Source organism: Schistocerca cancellata, chromosome 6 (genome assembly GCF_023864275.1).
Source record: "Schistocerca cancellata isolate TAMUIC-IGC-003103 chromosome 6, iqSchCanc2.1, whole genome shotgun sequence".
Taxonomy (NCBI): Eukaryota; Metazoa; Arthropoda; class Insecta; order Orthoptera; family Acrididae; genus Schistocerca; species Schistocerca cancellata.
Window position 1 is genome coordinate 151,627,679 of NC_064631.1, and position 12,349 is coordinate 151,640,027.

Genomic DNA, 12,349 nt, shown 5'->3' on the forward strand with positions numbered 1-12,349 from the left:
CTAAATCATAGCAGAATACCGCACCTGCCATGTCCCTCATGGAATCATTGGACTTCATTGCTCTGTTTACGTTGTACGCATTCCACTGTACTATTTGCAAAGTTCACATTTTACGGAAATGCAAATCTCGTTCTGAGCCAGCACAACTTCAAAATTATATGTGTGGAATTGCACAAGTAAATGCTATGTCTAACAACATCATTACAGTCGGAGTACTAAGTACTCACGTCAAACAGATGCAACCAATAAGAAATGAGCAGAGAACGTCAACAGCAAGATAGCATATGCCACTGAGTGATGACCATACTGGACATAGCTCACATGAGGCATACATCAACAACTATTTAATTTCGGACATAAATTAGCACGTTCAAATGGCTCTAAGCACAATGGACCTAACATCTGAGGTCATCAGTCCCCTAGACTTAGAACTACTGAAGCCTAACTAACCTAAGGACAACACACACATCCATGTCCGAGGCAGGATTCGAACCTGCGACCGTAGCAGCAGCGCTGCTCCGGACTGAAGTGCCTAGAACTGCTCGGCCACAACGGCCAGGCTATATTAGTCGGAAATGTAACTCTAGTTTTAACTAGTCTTCTGTAAGAATGTGGTACACTACTCTCAATAAAGCCCTTCTACATGTGTATGTTTATTTAGCGGAATATGGTCTAAATGCAGACCTGTGCCATGACTGTTCCTATACAGTGTGTGACGTGGCGAGGATACATGCAACGGTCACCGAATAGTACTCGCCGACAATGTCGTGGCTTGTCGCTTTATGAAAAAAATGTATGAAGATATTTCTGAAGTAAGTCAGTTGGTTATAGGCTACAGCAAAATAATTTCCTGAGGTATTCCTGACTGCAACTAATGTATGGAAGAACGACGAGCAATCCTCTGGATGTAGTATTTTCGCAGTAGTACGTGGATGTTGGTTGAACAATCAAAGGCTTTGTTGAATAGATTCCTCGTCATCCTGAGGAGAGGAATACTGATGATACAATGGTTAAGTGAATCTCGAGTGAGACTATTCAGTCTCCTGCGACATTATTTGTCCGTTATTCAGCTGTGTTGCTAGACTTCATATAATATTTCAAGTTACCCAAATTTACCACATTGCATGAACGAGGACTGGGCATAATCTCAAGCGCATTGTTGTAGAGATACTATGTCCTATAATGTGAATAGGAATCTGACGGCTGGACAGAGCCATTACAATATCATGATCCACACATCTTATAGTATCCCATTTTTAAAGTACATACAAAAAGACCAAACATTCATGGAGGTAACTGGAAGCGATCTCTAAAAGTGTGGAGAGGATTTGCGTTCCAATGATACACTGAGTTGTGCTGGTCGGACCAATTCTGCTGGTAAGGTCACTTCGTGAGATTCAGACTGGGTGTAGCCCCAGCTGGGGGCTCCATTCTTGCTAGTATGTGGTTGACAACCACATGGGACCTTATTTTCAGCTAACATTACTTTCATTTATTTGTGTAAGATTTCTTCTGACTTTCTTTTCTGTCTGCGTCCCTTGGCTAGCCCTGTTTTCTCGGCCCCAACTGTATTAGGTTTCGAGATCCTAGGGTGTCTTTCATTTACCTTTTTTATATATCCAACAGCCAAAAGTTGGCAAAGGAATCAGGAGTCTTTTAGGCTGCCGCTGCCTGTTCAGAATCAAAACTCTGAAAACTGTTAGAAACGTCCCCTGAAATTTGAGAAGTGAATCATGAAGGAATTCAAGGCAGCTTTGCCAACAAACCAACGTTCAAGAAACCACGCGTCGCGTGACTGCTGGACAGTTAATGGCGTACAGTGGCTGCACGTTTGGTAGGCAAAGAGAGAGGACGAAAGTAGAATTTTCCGATGCTTTTAAATAAACAGAACTCACTGGCTAAGAGAGATAACCCTGAAAGAAAGGAGACTGAGCAGAAAGCTGGTAACCAGTTCACGGAAAACACACACTACTACTAGTATCCCAAGGAGCATCGGAAACAGAATGGTTTCAAAGGTAAATGACAAAAACTTTGTGTTCTGCCTTACGGCAAGTCTCTCGTCAGAGAGGTCCACCGCATGAGCGTCGAGGGAAGTGATTTCAGTGGTGGTTTCCCGTTGCCTTCCACTGATAATGATCAAATGATAATGAGGACAACACAACTCCCACTCCCAGAGCTGAGAAAATCTCCCATCCAGCCGAGAATAGAACCCGTGCCCCTTGACGTGGCAGACCGCCGCGCTGACCACTCAGCTATAGGGGCCTTCGGCAAACAACAATGCTATAAAGAAAAGGGCAAATAAAAAAGGCTCAACGGATACTTCAAAGTTGCAACCTGTAATGTTAGAACAATGTCCCACTAAGATATGGAACTAGAAAATTACTGAAATACCTTAATGTCAATGCTCTAGCAATAACAGGAACAAAAATGAAACCGAGCGTTAGTAAATCTGTGGGAAATTGCATTACGCTTCGTAGTGGAGCTGAACAAAATAAAAGAGCAAGCAAAGGCCTAGCATTACTCCTGCTTAGAAATTGGGGAAACGAGATCAAAGATTGGATATACATACGCGAGAGAGGATTACAGTTAGAGTGAAACTGGGAAGAGGCAATACTACCACTACGAGCTTATAAGCACCAGAAAAATGAAAAAAGGATAAGTCTAGAACCTGCAACGAGTAGCTACGGAAGAGTCTCACTAAATACCGTGCTACTGATCAGATTAATTCTATGTGCGATTTCAACGTCAGAATATGAAATATCGCAGTAACTAATAATACAGGGCCATATGGAGAATTATTATGTAATGAAAATGGATAAACAGTTATAGATCTTTCCACATACAATAATCTAAAAATATCAAATTCACTTTGCAAGCAAAGAGATACACTTAAATCCACTTGGGCCAGCAAAGGTCTTAGATCAATAAGTGACTACATTTTCGTAAATGATAAGCTGGTGGGTCAAGTAACGGATACAAGAATTAATTTAGCGGACAAGTTTTAGGATCAAATTATTTCCACAGAGTAGATCTTTTTGCGAAATGAAAGCAAATGACAAAATAAATACACTATGTGATCAAAAGTATTCGGACACCCCCGAAAATATACGTTTTTCATATTAGATGCATTGTGCTACCACCAACTACCAGGTATTCCATATCAGCGACATCAGTAGTCATTAGACATCGTGAGAGAGCAGAATTGGGCGCTCCGCGGAACTCAAGGACTTCGAACGTGGTCAGGTGATTGGGTGTCGCTTGTGTCATACGTCTGTACGCTATATTTTCATATTCCTAAGCATCCCTAGGTCCACTGTTTCCGATGTGATAGTGAAGTGGAAACGTGAAGGGACACGTGCAGCACAAAAGCGTACAGGCCGACCTCGTCTCTTGACTGACAAAGACCGCCGACAGTTGAAGAGGGTCGTAATGTGCAATAGGCAGACATATATCTACACCATCACACAGGAATTCCAAACTGCATCAGGATCCACTGCAAGTACTATGAGAGTTAGGCGGGAGGTGAGAAAACTTGGATTTCAAGGTCGAGCGGCGGCTCATAAGCCACGCATCACACCGATAAATGCCCAACGACGCCTCGCTTGGTCTAAGGAACGTAAACATTGGACGATTGAACAGTGGAAAAACGTTGTGTGGAGTGACGAATCAAGGTACATAATGCGGCGATCGGATGATAAGGTGTGGGTATAGCGAATGCCCGGTGAACGTCATCTGCCAGTGTGTGTAGTGCCAACAGTAAAATTCGGAGGCAGTGGTGTTATGGTGTGGTCGTGTTTTTCATGGAGGGGCTTGCACCCCTTGTTGTTTTGCGTGGCACCATCCCAGCCCAGGTCAACATTGACGTTTTATGCAATTTCTTGCTACCCACTGTTGAAGAGGAATTCGGGGATGACGACTGCATCTTGCAACACGGTCGAGCACCTGTTCATAATGCACGGCGTGTGGGGGAGTGGTTACACGACAATAACATCCCTGTAATGGAGTGGCCTGTACAGAATCCTAACCTGAATCCTACAGAACATCTTTGGGATGTTTTGGAACGCCGACTTCATGCCAAACCTCACCGACCGACATCGATACCTGTTCTCAGTGTAGCACTCCATGAAGAATGGGCTGCCATTCCTCAAGAAACCTTCCAGCATCTGACTGAACATTTGCCTGCGAGATTGGAAGCTGTCATCAAGGCAAAGGGTGGGCCAAAACAATACTGAATTCCAGAATTACCGATGGAGGGCGCTACGAAGTTGTAAGTCATTTTAGCTAGGTGTCCGGATCCTTTTGATCACGTAGTGTACGTAACCGAGAAAAACGAGGGGTTTATAGTGTACACCTGCTTGAACACTGCTGCATCAAACATCTTTAATAAAAGCAGATTAAAGAAAGAGCAAACTTACAAACTAAACATAATACAGAAGGAGAATGACAAAATCTATGGAATGTGGTATTTGTATACAGGGTGTTACAAAAAGGTACGGCCAAACTTTCAGGAAACATTCCTCACACACAAAGAAAGAAAATATGTTATATGGTCATGTTATATGGACACTTCTCTTCAAATCACATTAATCATGGAATGGAAACACACAGCAACAGAACGTACCAGCGTGACGTCAAACACTTTGCTACAGGAAATGTTCAAAAAGTCCTCCGTTAGCGAGGATACATGTATCCACCCTCCGTCGCATGGAATCCCTGATGCGCTGATGCATCCTTGGAGAATGGCGTATTGTATCAGAGCTGTCCACAATACGAGCACGAAGAGTCTCTACATTTGGTACCAGGACTGCGTAGACAAGAGCTTTCAAATGCCCCCATAAATGAAACTCAAGAGGGTTGAGGTCAGGAGAGCGTGGAGGCCATTGAATTGGTCCGCCTCCACCAATCCATCGGTCACCGAATCTGTTGTTGAGAAGCGTACGAATACTTCGACTGAAATGTGCAGGAGCTCCATCGCGCATGAACCACATGTTGTGTCGTACTTGTAAAGGCACATGTTCTAGCAGCACAGGTAGAGTATCCCGTATGAAATCATGAAAAAGTGCTCCATCGAGCGAAGGTGGAAGAACATGGGGCCCAATCAAGACATCACCAACAATGCCTGCCCAAACGTTCACAGAAAATCTGTGTTGATGACGTGATTGCACAATTGCGTGCGGATTCTCGTCATCCTACACATGTTGATTGTGAAAATTTACAATTTGATCAATGTTGGAATGAAGCCTCATCCGTAAACAGAACATTTGCACTGAAGTGAGGATTGACACATTGTTGGATGAACCATTCGCAGAAGTGTACCCGTGGAGGCCAATCAGCTGATGATAGTGCCTGCACACGCTGTACGTGGTACAGAAACAACTGGTTCTCCCGTAGCACTCTCCATAGAGTGACGTGGTCAACGTTACCTTGTACAGCAGCAACTTCTCTGACGCTGACATTAGGGTTATCGTCAACTGCATGAAGAATTGCCTCGTCCATTGCAGGTGTCCTCGTCGTTCTAGGTCTTCCCCAGTCGCGAGTCATAGGCTGGAATGTTCCGTGCTCCCTAAGACGCCGATCAATTGCTTCGAACGTCTTCCTGTCGGAACACCGTCGTTCTGGAAATCTGTCTCGATACAAACGTACCGCGCCACGGCTATTGCCCCGTGCTAATCCATACATCAAATGGGCATCTGCCAACTCCGCATTTGTAAACATTGCACTGACTGCAAAACCACGTTCGTGATGAACACTAACCTGTTGATGCTATGTATTGATGTGCTTGATGCTTGTACTGTAGAGCAATGAGTCGCATGTCAACACAAGCACCGGAGTCAACATTGCCTTCCTTTAATTGGGCCAACTGGCGGTGAAGCGAGGAAGTACAATACATACTGACGAAACTAAAATGAGCTCTAACATGGAAACTAAGCGTTTCCGGACACATGTCCACATAACATGTTTTTTTTATTTGTGTGTGAGGAAAGTTTCCTGAAAGTTTGGCTGTACCTTTTTGTAACACCCTGTATACAACAGCAGATAAGGCTTTCGGTACAAAGAAAAACAAAGGAAAATAAAGGCGCAAAAATTTGGAATGAGGATATAGTGAATGCTGTTTAGGAAAAACAGGATGCATATATAAAATACGAGGAGAGGTTGGAAAGGAAAGTATAATAATTTTATTACCAAAAAGTATAATAGGTAACAACACAATAAAACTCAGAAATAAACTTACATCTTGTACCTACTTTTCTATACAGTCAGCAATACGCTCAACACATTTATCCCAAACGTGGTGTCAGTTTCAATGCGCCCAGTTCGTAGAAGTCCGTTTGGTTGGAGTATAGCCATCTACGGACAGCTGATTTCACTTCCGCGTCTGATGTAAGTAGGCTGTTTATGTTTTCCTATTGGCAACGTTACGTAGCGCTCTGTATGAAAATCACTGGCTGTGCTGTGTGCAGTCTGTGGCTACTTTGCATTGTTGTCTGCCATTGTAGTGTTGGGCAGCTGGATGTTAACAGCGCGTAGCGTTGCGTAGTTGGAGGTGAGCCGCCAGCAGTGGTGGATGTGAGGAGAGAGATGGAGTTTTGAAATTTGTAATACTGGATATCATGAACTGCTATATACATTATGACTTTTGAACACTATTGAGGTAAATACATTGTTTGTTCTCTATTAAAATCTTTCAATTGCTAACTACGCCTATCAGTAGTTAGTGCCTTCCGTAGTTTGACTCTTTTATTTAGCTCGCAGTAGTGGCGCTCGCTGTATTGCAGTAGTTCGAGTAACGAAAATTTTTGTGAGGTAAGTGATTTGTGAAAGGTATAGGTTAATGTTAGTCAGGGCCATTCTGTTGTAGGGATTATTGAAAGTCAGATTGCGTTGCGCTAAAAATATTGTATGTTAGTTTAAGCACAGTCATGTACAATTTTTCTAAGGGGACGATTCATATGGCGACCCTGCCAGGATATCTCACTGGAATATTCTGATTTTTTTCTTGTAGTTTGTGTAATTAGTGTAGCTATTGTTTATTGCTAGTGCGTAATTGTAGAGAGAATTTCCTTTGTAGTTGTAGTTTTTCATTCTTGTACAGTAAAACAGTTGTGGCATGCATGTAGATTTGCAGCAAGTATTTCGCAGCTGTGCTTGCAATTAACTAGATATTATTTTCAGTGCTATGTTAATGTGTTCCCCTATTTTTGCTCTTCAAATTGTGTTTTTCTGTGTTGTCGTGTGAAATATTGTGACAATAATGGCGTGTGAAAAACGTAATACTAGGCTCTAAAGTAAACTGAGAAATGACAGTGAAGACGAAAGCAGTGTGTTAGCGCCACCGTGTAATGAATTAACTAATGTTCAACATAGTAATTTGGTAACTGTGCATAGGGAAATGGAGCGGGCGGCAAACAATGGCGTAGGCAGTGAAACAATTAGTGAACAGGGAAGCATTATCGATCGATCGGTCAGCAACAGCTCGCCTCAGGAATCCGAAATGACAGAACACAATATTGCAAATACTGTAGACTCAGGTTTTGGGTTCTCACCGTTTTCTCAAATGAGTCAAGACACATTTTCCGCTTGTCAAAATGTGAATGTTGCCGGTGCAAATTCACTGCCGAAAAGCACTGCGGAACATGTTTCAGACACCAGTGCATTGTTATTACAGTTAATACAACAAATGGGACAAAAGCTTCAAAAGTTAGACACAATGGAACAAAATCTTCAAAAGTTAGACACGATGGAACAATACCAGAGACAAACACAGCAGCAGTTAGACACAATGGAACAAACTATTCGGAAGTTAGACAACACACTTGAACAAACACGTGAAGATTTAACTACTGAGTTACATAACATTGAATCGAAATGTCAAAAAGTCTGTAATGACTTAAACACACAAATTTGTGAGCATTTCCAACCTATTTTTTCGCGGCATGAAAATGCATTACAGAATCACGAAGCAGCCATAAAAGAACTGCAAACTATTGTTCATGAAAATCATGAGACCTTGCAAGCTAAAATTGACTTAGTTGCATCTACCGATTTGGTTACGAAACTTGCAAAAACTCAAGAAAACTTAAAGGACACAGTAGATATGATTTCAACACAAATGGACACTCTGAAACGTGGTTCAGAAAAACACACTGACGAAATAAGTACACTATCGGGGAAAGTAGCCGAACTTTCGGATCAGTTCACTAACTTATCTGCAAAGGTAGATGATGATCTGAATGACACAAGACCTGTAGCCATCACTGACACAGAAGAGTATGAACAAATTAAGAAATTTAAACACAATCAGAATCAAATTAATACGCAATACAAAATACGGGAAGTACAAGATCAGTTGGCACAAGTAATACAAAAATTTCATATTTCAGAGGACACTCACGCTCCAACACGGGAAGAGGAACTTAGAAATACGGAAAAGCCACAAAATAATAACACAGGGCATTTCGGAAATTATGAAATAAATTGGCAAGGTGCACCGAATTTTGAGATGGAACCGCCGACACGACGTAACAATGACCGATATGCTACTCACCGACACGATGATTTTGACTATAAGATGTTCATTACTACACGTAAATTCAAAACGTTTAAGAGTTCCGGCAACGACATTCATCCACAAGCGTGGCTCCATCAATTCTCTCATTGTTTCCCTCCCAACTGGTCATTGGAGCACAGGTTAGAATTTATGTGTGGCTACTTGGAGAATGAACCAGCTGTAAGAATGCAATCGGCCATTCACGATTGTCACAGTGAAGGAGAATTTTATCATGCCTCCTTACTCTCAGCATATTGGTCTCAAGCTACACAAGACCGAGTAAAGCATAGCATCATAATGATGAAACATTTCGAACAATCTGAATTTTCCAGTCTTGTGAAATATTTTGAAGACATGTTGCACAAGAATCAGTACCTGTCAAACCCATACAGCCCCTCAGAACTCATCCGCATTTGCTTAATCAAACTGCCTGAACATTTACGACATATTATTTTAGCAGGACGTTGCAAAGACGACATTGAAGCTTTTCAGGGACTGTTACAAGAACTGGAAATTGACACTGACAATCGCAGAACGCGAAAACAGGAGCACAACAATTACAGATCACATCTGTCACTATTCCGCGATGACAGAAATAATATACGACAAGGCTATTCTTTCAATGTAAATCGTGACCGAAACAGACACCATCCGTATGACAACCGTTGGCAGAGTAGTAATAATTACAGGGAAAGATCACCTCTCCGTAGTAATGACTATCACAGAGACAATCAGAGAAACAGACAATATGGGAACCAAAATAATTATTATCAAGGGAGACAGAATACCTTCAGATGCAACGGTCCAGCGAGCACTTATGATTCAGGGAGAAATTCTCCACCACGTGACCGACAAGAAAGAAACTATGGAATCTACCGACATGACGACAGACGATATGATCGTAACGACAGACCTGAATTGCATCAGAACTGGCGGGATTCAAACAGAGCAGAGCCCTCTCGACAAGGTGAATTTGTAGAAGTTAGGTCTCCAAATCCCAATAACGACGTGCGCTAACAAAGACACAATAGGCAATGACTCATACCGCTGGCAGCCACAAAACGTACTTATGAAACTGACGACGCAGCTGCCATAGCTAGTAATTACGTAAAAATGGAAGACATTAGGGACATCTCACTCCAGGAACATGATGTAAAACTTAACAACATTGCATATCCTGTGATTCACATTACTGTAAATGATGTAAAATTTACGGCAGTACTTGACTCTGGCAGTCCCATTTCAGTAATTAGTGAAACAGCTTTTAGAAAATGCAACATATCGAACGATTGCCCCACACTTCCATTACGTAAGATTAAATTACAAGGTGCAATCTTTGGAAAAAGTGTAGATGTACGCCAACAAATCAACTTAGAATTCTTTTGTCAAAGCCACAGCTTCTCTATGAACTTTTTTATTGTTCCATTATTGTCGACGGAAATTATATTGGGAGTAGACTTTTTGAATGAATACAAAGCAATCTTAAACTTTCACGATGCTGAAATAAGTTTAGAGAAGGAAGGTAAGTCAATAGCTTTGAAATTTGAAGATTGGCTCTCAAACCATGACGAGGAAATTAATCGGCTTTACCTTCTGTTAGACAACAGGTTGGAATTTTCTACGGAACTGGACACTAACAATCACTCTGCAAGTACTGACAGGGATGATATCGACGGCATATTTGAAATTAATGAGTTAATTCAGAATAAAATTCAGACAATTGAGACTTGTAATGACATTGATAGGCAGGACCTTTTTGAGATTTTACAAGCACATTCCACAGTTTTTACTCACAAAACAGGAACAATCAAGGGATTTCAATACCAATTTTGTGTTCGTGAGCATACTAAATTTTGTGTTAGACCATACGTAATTCCAGCACATTATAGGGACCGTGTTAGAACAGAAATACAATCTATGCTTGACGAGGGCATTATTGAGCCTGCAGTAAGCTCATACAACAATCCATTACATGTTGTTGAGAAGAAAAATGGATCGATCAGGCTTGTCTTACATTTGAGACAAATCAATATTATCATTATTCCTGAAACAGACAGGCCGCAAACGTTGGAAGAACTTCTTCAAAATTTTAATGATGTAAAAGTGTTGTCTTCCATTGATATCAGATCCAGCTTTTATCAGATCGAACTTCATCCAGAATGTAGAAAATACACAGCTTTCCTTTGTTTCGGCGTTTGTTATCAGTTTCGGAAACTTCCTTTTGGTTTGAACATTTCTTTGGCAGCATTCATTCGCGGGCTAAATTCCATATTACCTGAGTTCTTAAAACGTCACATCCCTTATATGTGGACGATATTCTAATAGCAGAAGCTTCATGGGAACAACATAACCGCATCCTCAACAGTTTGTTACGTATTTTTGCAGAATCTGGAATTACAGTTAACTTGGAAAAGTCTGAATTCGGTAGGTCAAAGGTGAGGTTTTTGGGACATATTATTTCTTCTGAAGGCATTCAGCCGGATCCTGAAAAGTTAGAAGCAATCAGAGCCATTCCAGTTCCATCCACAAAAAAACAAGTCCGCAGTTTTCTAGGTCTCGTAAATTTTTACCGTCGTTTTCTGAATATGCAAATTCTTGTTACACCAAAACTTTGTTCTCTCACTGGAAAAAATACTATTTGGAACTGGGACGAACAAGCACAGTTCGAATTTAATTCTTTGAAAGAATCGCTACTTAACACCCTAATACTAGCTCATCCAGATCTGTCACAAGATTTCTGCCTTAGCACGGATTCTCCTAAAGTCGGTCTTGGTGCCCATTTATTTCAAGAAGCCATAGAAAATGACACTACCATTCAGAAAACCATTGCTTTTGCTAGCCGAGTGCTAACAAAATCTGAAAAAAATTATTCCGTTACTGAATTAGAAGCTTTAGCTATCGTTTGGGCATTTAACAAATTCCGTTTCTTTCTTTCTGGTAAGCACTTAAAAGTATACAGTGTTCATCGTGCATTACAATTTCTTATGTCTTCAAAATTAAATCATGACAGGTTAAAACGTTGGCCATTGTTTCTGCAAGAATTCCACTTTACAATAGTCTACATTCCCGGCAAAGAGAACATTATTGCGGACGCACTGTCACGCGCACCAGCTGGGCTTGAGAAAAGTAACACAGAAAGCAACCTCGAGAAAAATTTCAGTATTCTTTACATTCAGAAAGTCGCCTTTGAAAACTTCATCACCACATCTTTAAAGGACATTGCTCACGAACAAGATAAAGATCCGATTTGGAAAGACATCAAAAGTAAATGGCATGAAAAGACACACACTCAGATTCGGCATTATTACCTGGTTAGAAACAACATACTCTTCAAACGCTGCACTGTTGATGACAAGCTATTGCATTCCTGACAATTTTGTTAACAAGCTCATTTGGTACATTCATTTCAGCTATGCACATTTTGGCCCACGAAAATGTTATCATATTCTTCGAACGACTTGTTATTTTAACAATATGGAAAAGAGAATTCGAAGAGTCTTGTCTATTTGTAAACTTTGTCAAAAGGCGAAACCATCTACTATCTCCCATCGTGCTCCGCTGTTTCCTATCATTCCTTCTAAATTAAAAGAATTTCCTGCTGTTGATCTCTTGGGACCGCTAGTCAGAACATCTAATGGATTTTCGTGCGTTCTAGTCGCTGTTGAACTTATTTCAAAATTTGTTTCTTTCACACCGTTACGTAAAGCCACTGGACGGTCTGTATCCAACGCCTTTTTTAAAAATTTCTTACGTGAAGTTGGACACGTTAGTAAAGTCATTTCAGATAACGGACCGCAATTC